The 17,427-nt window shown below is 32.1% G+C and overlaps 3 pseudogenes across 2 annotated transcripts; all 3 read left to right on the top strand.

Moving 5' to 3' along the window:
* Positions 1–260: 260 nt before the first annotated feature.
* LOC104753413 (putative F-box/kelch-repeat protein At2g29780 pseudogene) lies at positions 261–1,986 on the top strand (annotated as a pseudogene). The gene is made up of 2 exons (XR_015583517.1): positions 261–1,542; positions 1,639–1,986. The product of XR_015583517.1 is annotated as a putative F-box/kelch-repeat protein At2g29780 pseudogene (transcript).
* A 1,341-nt stretch (positions 1,987–3,327) lies between these two features.
* On the top strand, positions 3,328–4,583 carry LOC104749919 (putative F-box/kelch-repeat protein At2g29800 pseudogene; annotated as a pseudogene).
* Positions 4,584–8,013: 3,430 nt separating this feature from the next.
* Positions 8,014–9,403, top strand: LOC104753412 (F-box protein At3g61340 pseudogene; annotated as a pseudogene). Its single transcript, XR_015583688.1, has one exon. The product of XR_015583688.1 is annotated as an F-box protein At3g61340 pseudogene (transcript).
* The last annotated feature ends 8,024 nt before the right edge of the window (positions 9,404–17,427 follow it).

Here is a 17,427-nt window from a genome sequence, read left to right as displayed (position 1 = left end):
CATTTGAAACACAAACTTGAGTTTTCTAAGTAGGAAGAACAGAGTAGCTTGTGAGTCACGTTGAGAGACGTTTGACACGTTATAAAAGAGGTGATTTGTTTTTGAGACTGAAGGGAAAAAAAAATCCATTATAAAAATTAGATGATACTAATATATTACAATTTACGTAAAAATTAAAAAGAAAAAATGAATTAATACAAAAGAATCGCTTTAAACGAAGTTTCTGAATTATGGTTTCATTATAAATACCACAAGGAATGTAACAGCTTCTTGAAAAAATCTACTCTAGTCTTCTCCCTTTCAGTTAAATTCGTTGCTGCTGAAGACTTCACACGGCGGCGATGGCTTTAATCTCTGAAACTACTGACGACGGCTCCAACGGCGGCGATCCAAGCAAGAATCCGCAACAAGTAGAGAATCAAAACGAGAATCCTAAAGAAGAAGATCAGAATCTTGCTCCGGTTACTCTATACATTCCAGAAGGACTCGCCGAAAGCATCCTCTTACTCGTCGAGAGATGTAATTACCCGAAGGTATCTCTCTTCTCAAGATTCTTTCATCACGTCATCTCTTCGCCGGAACTCTACCAAAGGCGCTCGCAACTCGGCCTCACCGAACCTGTTCTTTACGCTTCGATCCGATTCCATCTTAATATCTTACCGAGCTGGTTCATTCTCAACCGTAACGTTCCAAGAAAGATCTCTTTACGGCTGACCGAACTCCGTTCACTTCCTCCTCTGAAGCCTGGAGCTGCTATGGTCACAATCGGATACGAGATGTATGTGATCGGTGGATGCGATGAATCATATGATCGGCCCACATCGGACGTGTTAGTCATCGACTGCAGATTTCACAAGTGTCGCTTGCTCCCGGGAATGCAGAGGGCTCGCAACTCCGCAGCCGCCGGAGCAATTGACAGAAAGATTTACGTGATCGGAGGTTGCGAGCAGAGAGATGATAATTGGATCGAGGTGTTCGATGTAGAGACTGGGATTTGGAGTAGTGTTGCTGGTCCATACGATCACAACTCTAGTATGGAAGAAGGAGCGTTTCTGTCATATGTGGTGATGGAAGAGAAGATTTACATGTTGGATCCTGAGTGTTGTTTTTACGAACCAAGACAAGGTACATGGCAGTCATGGGGACCGGCAAGTCCATTATTGAGATATTGGGACCAGTCGTCTTGTGTGGTTGAGGATTCGTTGTATAGTATTGATTCTTGTTCTGTTTCGGTATATGATCCGAATGAGTTGTATTGGAGACCTCTGAGCGGTGTATCTGGTTTGCCTAGTCTCAATTATTATTATTGTAAAATGGCCAATGTTGGTGGGAACTTGGTGATTTTGGGCAATACTTGCAACCGGTATGGATTTAAAGATGTTTGGTGCATAGAGATTGCCTTAAAGAGACTTGAAGGAGGAAAGATTCGGGGGAAGGTCGTATCAAGATCGCATGTGCTTAGATCCATGACGTCGCCTTCCATTGATCTTTTTCGCTCTGTTACGTTTTGATGATCTTTGGGATGGTTTCTTGCAGTTGAAGGTATGTTAATCTTTGATGTGCATGGACTTTATTGATAATGATATTATGGCATTTTCTGTAATCTCAATTCTTATTCGGCTTTTCATTCATTTGCAGCTGAAGGATCTTTTATTACATCTACTGTTTTAGCTAGCAGCTTGTTGATATGAGAGCATATGAAGCAAAAGTTGTTAAAAAGTAACTCGTGTTCTTCTTCTTATCTTTGTGCAGAGTGAGAATACTCTTACAGAATTAGCCTTGAGTAGATTTCTTTAGCTGCGTAGGCCATTCTTGTTTTAGCCTTTTGACAAAATTTTCTTACGAAACTTGTTGTATGAAACATACATTTCATGATACAACACAAACATAAAGTCCCTATCATCTTATCATTCATTCATTTCGCTGCTTTTTTGTAAGTTCCTATATTTGGTGTTTGATTATAAACCAAAGTGCCTTGGTTCTTGATTTGACTTGCCGCAAATGTGATGAACACTCTGCATCCGAACTGGAGAACAAAAGAAAAAGAGAATCAGATAGTGTTCCTTGTAAAAGTTAGAACCAAAAGCTTAAAAGAGTCTCACTTGAATATCAAAAGAAAAAATTTTGATTTCATCTAAGGCAATTATCTCAACTCTCAAGCTTAGTTCTTAGCTTACCATTTCATCAAAGCTTAGTTCTTAGCTTACATTGAAGCCAAGCTGAAACCATAGATAACGGTTTCTCTTGGACCTTCTCCCAATATCCTACATAAAACACAGCTTTCGATCATGGATTGATGAGACAGATTACAATTTTCATCACCATAACGATCAAGTTTAGTGAATGTGAATGGTGATTCGGAGAAGATCCTTCACCTGCAAAGGTAAGGTGTAAGCTATTTCTACAAAGGATTGATTAAGTTTACACAACCAGAAAGAAGAAAACGACCTAAGAGATCCCAAACCAAATTTAGCTAGCCATAACTAAAAACAGACATAATTCCATTTCAAAATCATCTCTCTGACTTTTCAGCAAATCAGAACAAGATTGAAAAAAGTTGAGCAGACTTACCCCGAGCATAGCTTTAGAAAGGAAACACACGGAGGTAAGCTTACAACTTCATCCACAAAATTGCAATAGCACCATTAGCTAGATTAATTCCCGTCTCTATTCTGCCATTATCAAACTTAAAAGTGATCAACACCTTCTTAAAGGAAATAACAGCGAGTCCACGCTAATTAGGCCCATTTGAAAATCGCATATGCGACGTATATTAGGCCTCATTTGAAAATCGTCTAACGACGACGTCGTTAAGGTCTTTGTTCCTTTTAAAATACTGATTTAATTATCTGGCACCTCTATCTCAACAATTTTTTTTCTACACACCCACTTTAATTCTACATATCCCTCTTCTTTAATGAAAAAACAAAACTACCCCTCTAACAATTTTTAAATAAAAATTGAACATCCTAGGTGCACCAATTGTACCCAGTTGTACCCCGCATAATGGGATTCGAACTCTGGACACGCGCGGGTTTTTGAGAAAATGTGTTGATGAAAGAGGGGGTATGAGATGTTAGTCCAAATACCACAACATCTGTAATTGAAATCTCTACTTCACACTTTCAGTTAATTCTAATTTCTTCCCTTACTTTTTTTTTAGTACAATAGATAAATAAACAAAATTAGATGTATAGTTTCAGAAAGTTTGTTGGGCCCAATATATAATAACTTATACGACGTCGTTACGGTCTTCGTTATAATAATGGTTTCGTTGTAAAGGAAGAAACATTAAAATTCTGTTTCAAATATCGAATTAGGCTCTCGCGTTCAGTTAATTCTGTTGCTGGTGACGATGGTTGTAATCTCTACGACTTCCGACGACGGCTCCAATGGCGGCGATCCAACCAAGATTCAGAAAGGAGGAGAAGAACAAGAAGATAATCAAAACAAGAATCCGAAAGAAGAAGACGATCAAGAAGTAGATCAGAATCTTGCTCCGATTCGTCGACGAGATATCCCAGTGATACTTATAGAAAGTACCGTCGCGCTCATCCGGAGATGTCATTACCCGAGGCTATCTCTAGTCTCCAAAGCCTTCCGTGACGTAATCTCTTCGGATCAACTCTTCGTAACGCGCTCGCTCCTCGGCTTGACTGAACCGGTTCTTTATACCTTGATTAGGCCGTTCCCACGTTTCGAGCCCCCAAGATGGTACATCCTCCATCGAAGCAACATGTCTTTACGGTTGAGCAGAATCAGTTCCCTTCCTCCGATGTATCCTGGATGCACTGCCGTCACAATCGGACGCAAGATTTACGTTATGGGTGGCTTAAACGTCCGCTTAAATCGACCCGTAAGGACTCTAGTTGTCATAGATTGCAGATCCCACACGTATCGCCAGCTCCAGAGTATGAAAAGGGATCGTTGCTTCGCTGCCTCCGGTGTAATTGACGGAAAGATTTACGTAGTCGGAGGTAGGGAGAAACGATATTATGATTGGGTAGAAGTGTTCGATGTAGAGACTGAGACTTGGGAAACTGTGCCTGCAGCTCCATTCTCTCCTGTTGCTAGTTCGATTAGCATGTTTCCTGTACTTGCGGTTTTGGATAATAAGATTTACATTATGGATCGTCCGTTTTGTTTGGTTTACGATCCGAGACTACGCAGATGGGAGGATCGGGGACCTACAAGTCCACAGAGGCTTTTCTGGCACGCTTCGTCTTGTGTGGTTGATGATTTGCTGTATGTTATTAATGTTCCTGATCTGGCGGGTTTTGGTTCTTCTATTATCGTGTACGATCCAAGGGATATGGTGTGGAGACCTGTCAAGGGTGTAGATCTTTGGCCTGCTCTCGTTTATATTGAGTCTAGAATGGTGAGTTTTGGTGGCAAGTTAGTGATTCTGGGATATTATAATGGGAGCCGGGATGTTGCTTGGTGCGTGGAGGTGGCGTTGGAGAAACGTGAAGATGGTGATATTTGGGGGAAGTTCGAATCAATCTCGCGTGTGTGTTCATTCGGCGAGTCTTGTTTGTTTGAAATTGCTCGAACTGTTACGGTTTGATTGATGATTCGTTTGCAGTTGGCAAGGTATGTTAATCTTTTGTTAGTATGGACCATTGATAATGAATCAATTATGACGTTTCAGAAGTTTTCTTGAGCCTCAAGTCTTATTTAGGCTTTCATGAACTTTGCAGGTGAAAGCTATTACATCTACTGTTTGAGCAGCTTGTTATAATCAGAGCAAAGTAACTCAGAAGCTGTTGTTACACCTTAAAGAGTAACTCAGAGTTGAGTAAAATTTCTTAAGCTGTGTAGAATATGCTACTCTGTTATCTACCTACCCTGTATACAATAACTTTTAGGAAACTTTTGTTGAAATGCATCTTCTGGGGATTTTTGTGTGCAGTTGCACTAACATGGTCTCAAGTTCTTTTTTGTTTAGATATATAATCACTAATCACGATCAGATTAAAGGAAGCCTAATCTGCTTCTACCATATGAAATTTGCGTTTAGAGATGAAAGCAAAACAATGTGATATTTAGCTATAGTTAACTGGTGATTTTGACTTTATGAATACTAGCTTACAATACTAAAGTGAGAAAATACAAAAGTCATGAAGCCATCTGTATTATATGCAAAGAGAAGATAATACTATTTGCGTGTATGTAGCATACTAGCATTTAATTTGTATCTACAGATACCTTATGAAACTATATTCTCTATTTTTAACATTAAAAAGAGCAAATAGATGAAGTCTTGGTTTCACTTTCTCTCAAATTAGTATCTCTAAATTGTTTCACAAACACACATGACTCCTCCTTACACAATCAGCACTAGACTCGAACTAGCACGAACGCTAGCTAATTACAAAAAAAAAAAAAAAAATAGTTTGAATTTGACTTCGTAAACTTAAAACTTGTATGCTTTACTAGAAACCACTTCATGTATATTCTTTGTATAGATAGTAAAAAAAACAAAAATCTTGATCGCTGGTTCCACCATACACATTACTCGTCCATCACTCAATCTCCAAACAACAAAAAAAGCTAGAGAGGAAAAGTGAAATAGTTTTAAAAATGTTGAAACGCTGCATCTTCCAGTTTACTTAGTATAGCACGTTTATGATAATTTTTAAAAGTTCACCTTATATTTTCCATCTATACAATTCTTGACCCGTATAGTCATTTCTTTCTCTTTACTTCCAAGCAAATTAGTCAAGAAACGTTAAAGTTATTTGTACCTTTGACATCAACATCGTATTTTCTATAGTGATCTAGACTTTAGATAGTAGTACTTCCGAAAAATTAAGAACGTAACTGAAAACTAGATACAAGAACTTGAAATCAAGAAAAAGCATGAACATGTAGATACTAAGAAAAAATCAAGAACGTTATAGATAATTGTCAAACTACTGGACCGGAACATCAGAGACAGATTGCTATCCATCTACACTCATAACAACGGAAAATATGCGGCTGCAATGGGAATGTGGCTAGCTTCAAGATAACACTGTGTTTTACTCTGTTTCTTACTCTGTTTTATTCTCCTTTCTAAGTCTTAGTTAAACAATTAACACCCTTTAAACAAACGCTGATGTAAAACGATTTTTTCAAACAAATTTTACATTTTATTCAAAAAAAAAAAAAAAAAAATTGTCCATGGGTTATTTTATTGGAAGATTCTCAAAATAGCACAAAATAAGTTTTTTTCCCAAACTTAGCACAACATCTCTAAAATTCCAAAAGTAGCACTAATTAATTTTTTAAAATTAAATTATAAATTCAAAATACTAAACCCTACACCTAAAAACTATACCCTAAATGTGAAATTGAGAACCCAAACTTAAAAAAAAAAAATTCTAAAAATTAATTTTAAATATTTTAATGTGTTAAATAATGCTATTTTTGGAAATTTATAGAATGTGTGCTATATAGTTGTCCATAAAACTTGTTTTAGTGCTATTTTAGGGAATTTCTCTATTTTATTTTGCAATAAAACCAGCTATCATGAACTTGATTTTTGGTATTAGCTAGATGCATAATTAAGAGTGGAGATTATTTTGTTAAATCAGGGTATTGGCTTAATTGTCAGGTAAATGAAAAGGAGGTGTTGCAAGATGCGTTTTAGCAAAGTCAGATTAAGTCGATTGGAATGAAAGTTGATGCTCTTTGTCATGTCTATGGTATAGAAGGAGAAACTGTTCTTTCCATGTTCTTTGTCATGTCTATGTCTACAGTGTAAACCATGTTCTTTCCAGTTGAAAGGTAAGTATGAGCCTTTCAAACTTTCCATCTCCTAGAGATGGGTATTATAAGCTTCTCAATTTTTGACAATATGCATCATATGAAATGTTGGGGTGTCTTGGTCTTAAAAGAAACAGGTTATTGCTGGTGCTTGAATTTTGTGACATGAGAATGATATTTTCTTTGCACATAGTCGTAGAGTACGTATTTAGTAACACCTGACAGCCTTAACGAAACACAACTGCATTTCTTTGTTGTGGGTGGTGGGGATCGTAGTATGTGTAGTAATAAAGGTCTAGAGATTTCTTAGAAATGGACACATGACACTCGTGATATAGTTGGGGCAGTTCAAAACATCAATATATGTGGCATGCTATTCTTTATGATCTCTTGTTGATATGAAAACCCATACAAACTTGTTAAGGTAATTAGTATGTATCCTAAAAACCAAAATTAAATCAAGTTTTTAATTAGAAACTAAGGCTGCTCTCACAGTGAGTTAACTAAAACCGCATCAAATTGGATCCAAATAGATGATTAATTAATTTTGATTTTGCTTACTTTTATTTAAGAAATCTATAAACTCACACCAAATAAACTAATAAAATTGAAAATTGCTTGGAAAAAAACTTGTATTATTTTAAACTACATGAAACTAGCATTTGATTGAATCAACATTAGATTGTATATGTTCTTATGATTATAAAAATCCATTCAAGAAACAAAAAAAATCACCATCTATGTATGTTATAGTCATCAAAACATGAACATAATTAAATGTGTGTGTAATATGTGACAAACTAATATTATTTTAATATAGTAGGTAATATGTGATAAATTAATTTTTATTATATTTCTCTAACCTTAAAATGTTTACACTTTTCACAACTCTTTTCTCATACTTCTCTATTCTTTTTCCAAGTTTACATCCATCGATTTTTTTAATAAATTTGATGAATTGAAAATTTTAAAGTTTTTTTTTGGATTTACTTTACTTTTGAAGTTTAATATGTAACTAAAAACCATACCGAGCTTTATTGAATCGAACTAAATCAAACCGAACACAATCCTAATCAAATTGTGAGTATAGCATAGTTGAGTTGGGTTATAATTTTTCTAAAACCAAAATACACTAAACACAAAAATAAACCGACATGCCTACTCCTGATTCTATAAAGTTTAAAGTGACTGATTTGGTTCGTCCTTGAGATTTACCAAAGGGAAAATAAAAGAAACGAGACTTTAGGGTTTAAGAAAAGAGACTTGAGTCTCCACCACACGGCGCAAGACATGATCTTGTTGTTCGGATATGGAACACATCCCATTCGATCTCGTTATTGAGATACTCTTGAAACTGCCGGCAAAGTCTATAGCGAGATTTAGCTGCGTATCGAAGCTATGGGGTTCCACATTCCGCACTCCAGATTTCACTGAATCCTTCTTCACCATATCTTCTTCGTCTCACCCGAAGATTTTGATCACTTGTAAATTAGACCACAAAACGTTCTTCTTCTCATCGCCACAGCCTCAAAACCTGTCGTGTCCTACTACTATAACCGCCAATTTTCATTCGAGCTTCCCAATGAATTGTCCCTCCGACAATTGTTGTCCTGTTCGGGGCTTGGTATACGGTAATACTCAATGGATTCTTGATGCAACGGATGGTCCTGTGCAATTGATATGTAACCCTAGCACAGGACAGTTCTTAACCTTACCTAAAGTGAAAACGAGTTTTCGTGTAGAGAAAAGCTGTTTAGGGTATGATCCAATTGACAAACAACTCAAAGTATTGTGCATGGCTTACCCCTCTTCCCATCATATTCTAACATTAGGAACTGGGAAAAGTTTGTCATGGAGAATGATCAAATGTGATATACCACATTATGGTGCTGGTGTTGGTCCTAGTGATTACGGTCATGTATATGATGGGATATGCATCAACGGTGTGTTGTATTATTTAGCTGTTCTCTCTGAGTGCTTTTTAAGGTTTCGTGACATAGTTTGCTTTGATGTTAGATCTGAGAAGTTCTCTTATATCGAGAGAGCTAAAGACATGGAAGGAAAGCTTGAATCAACTGATGGGGAACTTGTTGAATCAGTTCTGGTCAACTACAAGGGTAAATTAGCTATGCTTCAGCGCAACTATTCTAGTAAAGATTTATATACCGGTATCAAAATGTGGGTTCTAGAAGACGCCGACAAGCATCAATGGTCGAGGCATACCTACATTTTGCCTTCTCCTTGGTTGTATTCATTTGCATGGACTAAGATACGCATTGCTGGAATGACTAACAGGGGTGAAATTGTGTTCTCGCCCGCCTATGATTACGATTCTTTTTTCATTGTCTTGTACGATCCCGAAAGGAACACTATCGCTAGAGTTGAAATCCAAGGAATGGAAGCTTACAAGAAGGGTGAAGCTTACGTCTTTTTAGACCATGGAGAGGATCTGAATCTTATGGCAAGTATTAAGGACCCTGGGCTCTAGCACACTTGTATGGTGTTCATATATATCTAACTAATTAGGCAAGTATATCAAGTGTGCACATATATCCAACTTATGGCAAGTATTAAGGACCTTGGGCTCTAGCTAGCACACGTGTATGGTGTTCATATATATCTTTTTATTGGTTCAAAACAAAATTTTTAAGCATGCTGTAAATTAAGCAAATGAGAAAGACAACTAACTAATTTAACAATCTCACAATTTCCACTTTTTGATTCAATATATCTTATATAATATGAGAAGGTTTTTCTCAACTTTTGCTAAGAAGATGACACTTAACATATTAATTATCCAACACCTGTCTTATTTTGTTGTTTGGACCTAATTAACTAAACTCATTTGTACTTTGGACCTAAGTAACTATTGGCCCATAAAACAAACAAACAAATCTCAACATTTATTTTTTCTCTTCTTCAATAAGAACCAATTGTAGGCCCCTTATGATCTAAAACCACTATTTATCATCCTAGAAAAAAACTGATGATAATTTATTTTGAAATGATAAATATGAGTTTCAATCTTATGTATGATCCAGGGGCAAGAACAGATTCTAAATTATGTATACAATTTATTTCTGTATTTCAATCTGATTCATAGGCAAGAAATGATTCTAGATTATGTTAGATTGTGGGATGTTTATGTGTTCTCAAAATTATCTTATCAATTTATAAATTTTTGGCTCAAATTTTAAATTTTGGGTTTCCATGAAGAAAATTGGGCAAAGGCTTCTAATTCAGCGATGTTTCTGGCCTTTAATCTTATATAATCTAATGGTGAGATGTTTTCCATAAGTAATATGATGATTGTTTACTCATTTATTCTTCATTAGATCTTACCAATTCTTTTTCCATAAAAGTAGAATTCATTCCGTTTTCCATAAAATTAGAATTCAATCCCTAATTACCCTCTTTTTAACACAAATTTTCAGTCACTATTATTTAATTTCAGTCATTAGGTTCCTATGAAAAATTCTATTATTTTTATATATTTTTCCAAATTTTAATAGATATTCTTGAATAATTCGAATTTTTTTAACGCAGGTTATCATGTTTCTTATTCGCATTAATACTACAAAGAAAAAAATTATGTGAAAATGTTTGACAAATTTATTTATTCATCAGAGTGTTTATGTATGTTTGAAAATGTTTGACAATTTTGGATGCCATACGTCAATGTTTTTTAAAAAAATTATTTTTATTATTGTAAATAAAATTATAAAAATAGTAATATAAAAAAATTGTTTTCATTATTTCCATATTGTAGTTTGTTTTGCTTGCTCACATTTTTCTTTGTCTTTTCAATGTTTTCATGTTCATTTAAACATTTATACGAAAATAAATATTATATTGCCTAATAACTCATTACTGTTTTTCAAGCTTTTCGAATATGGAAACTTTTTTATTAGAGTTTTAAATTTTTTTTTTCGAAGTTAAAATTTTACTTTAAATCTCAGTAACAACAAGTTTAATTAACATTAATCTAATGCCCATTCTCCAACAATTGAAAAGATTAAATAGGTTTTCACATAGACCTAATAAAATTTCATCCGTAAGTTGGATATATCTACATGAATAATATACTGTTTTCTTATATAAAACTTGAACTTCTAAATTTTTTCGAACTTATAAAAAAAATCCAATAATAACTGAACTTATAATTTATTTTATCCTACATAGAAGACCTAAAACTTTTGGCCTAAAATATGCACCAGAAAAATTGATGCCCTAATCCTTGGCTTTACTTGCTTGGCCTATGGGTCGGACCTTAAACCATGTTTTATTTTTACTTCAGATTGTCGTGTTTGTTGGTTGTGTTAATATTACTACATCATGAAAAAAATGAACTATCGTGATTGAATATGTTGAGCATGTTAGGTTTTGTTCCTTTCTTATATTTTAGAATCTCTATTTTTTTTTCTTTTGGGCATTCATGTGGTAAAGCAAGCTAAATTTTTTTTGTATTGGACAATGCATATGAGTCTCTCCATGGTAAATTTATTTTCTTATTAGTCTTCATCTTTAAGAAAAAACGTATTTTAAACTATTATAAAAAAGGAAAATTGTATGTTACTATCATATGCTTAAAAACCATGTTGTTAAGCTTGTGATGTCTTTCTATCTCATGGTACGATATGAGTTACATTTTTCTATACTATATATGATTAATTTGACTTCTATAGTTTTGAGTAGTATATGCTCATTGTATATTGGTATCATATATTTTTAGGAATCTTAATATCAAATAGCACATTTTCAAAAAATTCCTTTTCTTATGTCATTTTTTAATAATACCCTTTCATGTTGTTCATTTTCAAAAATACCCATTTTTAATGTGTAAAATGACTAAATTCTAAATTCTAAACTCCGAATACTAAACTTTACTCCATCAAAATTATATCCTAAATATAAAATAGAGAACTCAGACCTAAAAAAAATTCTTAAAATTAATTTAACATATTATAATCTGTGTAAAAGAGGGCAAAAATGAAAATGTTCAAAAAGAGATATTTTTGATAAAGAGTATCTCAAAAATGGTATTTTTAACAAATTCTCATATTAGAAAGAAGCCCCTAAATTTCTCTATATTAAAATAATATTATTATATGATGAGAAACTCAATGACTCTCTCACCAATGCATATGCTCTAATATGTATTGAAAATCTAAAGAGAGAAAATACCATAAACACTCTACTATGCAATCAAAAATTTCTCAATGTGTTGAAATACTCTAATACTATATATCAAAAGAAAACTCAAGTAACATCAAACAAATGAACCCAAAAAAAATTAATATGATCAGTGTATTTTTAAAATCATAAAATAACCATTGGTTGGTAAACAAATAAAAATTAATAATCTCCAAATTACTATAATTAAACAACAATTTAAGCTAAACCCGTGCGTAGCACGGATGACTTCTAGTATATATATATATATATATATATATATATATATATATATATTTGTTATCTAATCTAGTCTACTACTTGTATATAAGTTATGCCGATCACGATACATGTGATATGACCGAGTAACAATAAAAACAGGAGATATCTTTTGCCGGTTTTTATGTAGATTGAAGCTGGTCACATGATTTTACCAATGGCACCGAGAGGTCACAATTATATGTCTACGTACAACTTTGTGTCGTTCATACAAAAAAGAAGACAACTTCTGGTCCTTCTGATATGTAAAGAAAGTGAAGGAACCGTTGTTAAATAACAAAATAACCGATAAACTTGCATCTTTCCAATGATGAGCAGGAACCGTTGTTACAACCATATCGTCAATACTCGGCTAAGACCAAACTGGGATGCCAACAAAAAAAAAATCTCGCCTTACTTACATTACCATCCCTTCATGATTTTACAAGGACAATCGTCATGTCGAATTAGATACCACAAGAACATATAGAAATAATCAAAAAAAAAACATGGGACGCGCGCTACCATTTATCATGACAACTGTAACGATAAATACCAAGACGTGAAGAGATTGTTTGATTCGAAACTCCTAGGTCTTAACGGCTGATATAGAGAATACTATTTCCCAAAAGGATTACTTTCATAAATTTATCATAATTTGTATCACACAAATCACCGAAGTTAATTACAAACAAACTGGAATACTATAGTATGGAGCCACTAAAAAATCCTATGGTACTCTTTTAAGATTTTGGTATGAAAGTGATCAAGTTTTGCGTATGGATGCAAATTTTCGACGTGTATCACACTTTTTTTTTTTTTGGTATGTTAAGTCTTAAATAATTCCACATGTATATATACTTATTGGGTATAATTCCAAGATTATAACGTTTACATAGCTTGTTTCTCCCATATATATCTATGTAGAATGGAAAGAAAACAATAAGAAAGAACTAAAGTTGTTCTCTCTCGCTTTATCTAAAACTCTCAGTTTCCCGCTTCACACATATTAGACCATAGGTCCATATATATATAGTATCATATATATATATATATATATATATACTAGAAAGTTACCCACGCGATGTGTGGGTTATAAAGTCAAATTTTTTATATGTAAAATAAAATTTTCATTAAATTATATATAAAATATACATGATATTATTTATATATGTCTTGAAAAGAATTTAAATATATACATTTATAAGTTTATATTACGAAGTGTGCATGTTAAAAGGACAATTTTCACAAATTGCATAAAAGTAAGTTTTCGTTTTAAATTTAGCACATCATTTTTAAAATTCTAAAAATACTAAAATTGCATCATAATTTTAATCTTATACTCTAAATATTAAATCATATCTCTTCAAAATTATACCCTAAATGTAAAATAGAAATTCAAACCAAAAAAATATAGATAACCATTGGAAATGGTGTAAGCTTTTTTTTGGCATAATGACGGATGTAGCAAGGATTACAGGAAAATAGACATGAAGTATGATTGATAACTCAAACAATACCAGTGCGATATAAAAGTAGTCTTGTTTTTGTACAAGTTAATCTACGTGCTAATTTATAGTACTTTTAACGATTGACATATATCTATGATAAAAGTATTGAGATTACAATATGTACAAATATATATATATATATATATATATTAAATATTTTCAATAGGTCTTTGTAATGTTTTTCTGTGTAATGCGAAAGGTTGTTGTAAAGTTTGGGAAGTGATTTCAAAGGGCATAAAGAAGTACGTGATTTATTTACCATGTATATATGCATTACACAGTAAAGTTAGGCAAAGCAAAATATTTTTTGTAATGGGGATAAAAAAATTTTAAAAACGAAAAAGAGAGCAAATTTCGAAACATAAACTTAGAAATATATTGTAGTTGAAGATGAGAGGACTTAAGAGAGGAATCTAAGGCCAAATATTATGAGTGAATGTTCAAAGCCAAATAGATTGTGCTTTAGCATTGGGCTCATCTTCATCACTGAAAACTTCCAACTGTAGTTTGAAAAAAAAAAATACATTACAAAACAATCCAATAACTTTAAATCATGACTATCATAAAACATAATCATTTGAAAGAGGCTAATAAATATTGACAAGACTCTTATACCAAAAAAAAAAAAAACATTGACATTGTTTTGTGAATGACTTCTTCAAATAGTCATCGATATATTAATTTGTTAATCATCATACTGCAAGACATCATTATTTTTTAAAAAACTTCATAAGAAAAAAGAAAGTACCATGGAAATTGCAGGAAAAGAAAGACATGTAGTGCATGATAGTTTTCTTCTTTATTAGTCATGTGAGCATTAGATCTTCTATAATACACTAAACATTTTATGAAGTTTGTAAGAAATTCCATTGACACATTATTCTGAGTAAATACATTCATGACAACAAGTACAGTTATAAAGCATAATAATTGTAATTAATTCATTATTGCAACATGAATAGTTTGAACAAAAGAAAACGTCCACCTATAATGTCTTAAAGGTTATTGATTGAGCGAAGTAAATGTAAACCTAAAGAAACTGAACAAATAAAAAGTCTTAAATTAAAAAATGTGTGTAGACAATTTAGTTTTAGATTAGCAATAATGAGTCTTTTATTCCATTAAAATTGAAAAAAAAATGACACATGTTAATAAAATAGAGTGGTGCAAAATGACAATTTCTCAGAACTCTACTTTATTATAGTTTAATATATAGTATATATTGACATGTGAAACCGATAAAAATAGTTAATTTAAGAAAGTTACGGTTGTGATAAAAAAAATTAGTGAAGAATTTATAAATCGTAAAAACAAAATAGAATAAATTTATTCTTGTAAAGTAGATTACTTTTTCTTTAACAAAAGTAAACTATTAAGATTTTTATGAAATAATACTAAATAAAAAACCAAAAATAATTAAAGATTTGGTAAACAAAGAGTAAAGAAATTTAAAGAAAAATTAGTGAATAATTTACAAATTGTATAAATTAAAATAGATATATTCTTGTAAGATGGATTACTTTTTTTTACCAAAGTAAACTATATAGAGTATTGCTATGAAATAATACTAAATAATACAAACCCAAAATAATTAAAGATTTGGTAGAAGATAAATAAAATGAACACTTTTCTAAGTAAATAAATTTACATTTATTGGATCTAACTTAAAATTAATGTAAAGCACACGTGACGCAAAATAGAATGCCAAATGTCGCATCCATAGGCAAAATTAGAAAAAACCTTGTCATAATAGTAAATATATATACTGTATATGTGTAGTATGTATGAATTGGTATACATATTTTGTTATGGTTCATAATAGTAAATTTATGTAGTTGTCATGTTAAACAACAACAATATCTCTAATTTACTAAGGAATAGGAAAGAACTAAAACTAGTAAAAACAGTTTAACTGTTTTTACGGATCACCATAAGAGACATGCGCTAATAGTTACATACAACTTATCTATATAATAAAACAACTGTATGTAAGGATTTCAAATTAAACCATAAAAAACAAAAAAAAACAAAAAAAATCAAAAAACAAAAAAAAAAAACAAAGCAAAATTTGATATTCAAAAGAACATCACAAGAAATGTCATCATCACATTTTGCTATCCTTTTCATGATCATACTTTCTCTCGTTCCTCATGGATGTATGTTTACGAAATTATGAGCACATATATAAATTATCGTTTTTCATTGCTTAATGACAATCATCATCGTTGTAAGCATATATATTGTTATATATATAATCTTCTCTATATTAATTTTTAACTTCTAATTTTTTTTCTTATATATCTAGCTGGGGAAACACAAAAGTTTGACGCGACCAAGAAAGGTTTGAATTTTCAATCATCAAATAACAACAAATAAATAATTAACATTTTGTTATCCTTTGCATCATCGTAATTTTCTCGTTCCTCTATGAAATTATGCATATATATATATATATATATATATATAAATAATCACCATTAATGTAATCATATTTTAATAAATAATATTTCTTTCTTCATTTTTTTTAGTTCTTCATTTTTTTTTTAACTTCGAATATATTTCTTAATTACAGATGCAAACGGAGGAAAAGGTGTTGAATCGAACAAGTTAGGTTCCTCAGTGTGCCTTCGTCAAACATGTAGAAGTCACCACGGACCAGATACGTGTTATTGCTGTTTCAGAGATCGTAGCAGGTGTTATCCTAATTTATATCATTGTGCGAATGACTGCACATTCCTAATGGCTTAACTTAACTTAATGACTTTACCTAAAGGAAACAGATACAATATAATTATATGCTCGTCGTAACTAATTGTGTTTAGTGCCATTGAAAGTTTACTTTCTAAAAATTATTACACTTTACTATGGAATAATATGTTTTAAATAAGTATATTGTAAAACTAATATGATTTTGTAAAAAAAATAATCATAATATCATAGTTGTATAACAGGAAAATTTTGAAAGTACAATTGTAATAGTTAGGAAAATAACTGATTAATAATTTTTGTATATAAATGTACAATCTCTTCTATACTACAAGGATCACGCAACCGGCAACTCTATGTATGGTTATGTTGGAAAATATTCAGAGAATAAACACGTTACATATATAGTACATGGTGACCAAAACCATAATCATTAAAAAAAACATCAAATCTCCTCCCCTGGATTTGTCCTCGTCCCATCGAATAGGCTAGTCCAAAACCATGTTGAGCTTTCACTAAGAAGGTCCCATTCTGGATCAGATTGGGATAAGATCTGTCTAGCGTCTTTCAAACGATCTTATTGGGCTGGGCTGGGCCTGGCATATATCAAATACTAAAAAAAATTAGTCGTATCGTCCGTTTTATCTGGGTCTTGTGTTATATGCGAACAATAATCGCAATTATCATGTTCAAACTTCAATCAGTGGAATATGCTTCTTGATAATCTATCTCTACTATTATTTGAAAAGCATAATCTGTAAAAAATTACGTGCTCATGTCATTGCGATCATAATCAAATTTAATCATTTGTGTTGGGATAAAATTGACTTTTTCACACCTCTAATCGGATAAAATTAAATTTTAATTCTTTTTAATATATAAACAAATTTATTTCTTTTTTTCCACTTACTTACAAATTTCCCTTTTATGACATGTTTAGAACTTTCACATTTTTTAATTTTAAAACATTTTAGTCATTTAGCATTGACATGTTTATTTAGACATTTTAATTATTTTTTTCATATATTTT

Source organism: Camelina sativa, chromosome 16 (genome assembly GCF_030686135.1).
Source record: "Camelina sativa cultivar CO46 ecotype springtype chromosome 16, ASM3068613v1".
Classification (NCBI taxonomy): domain Eukaryota; kingdom Viridiplantae; phylum Streptophyta; class Magnoliopsida; order Brassicales; family Brassicaceae; genus Camelina; species Camelina sativa.
This window is presented reverse-complemented; position numbering and strand designations above follow the sequence as displayed.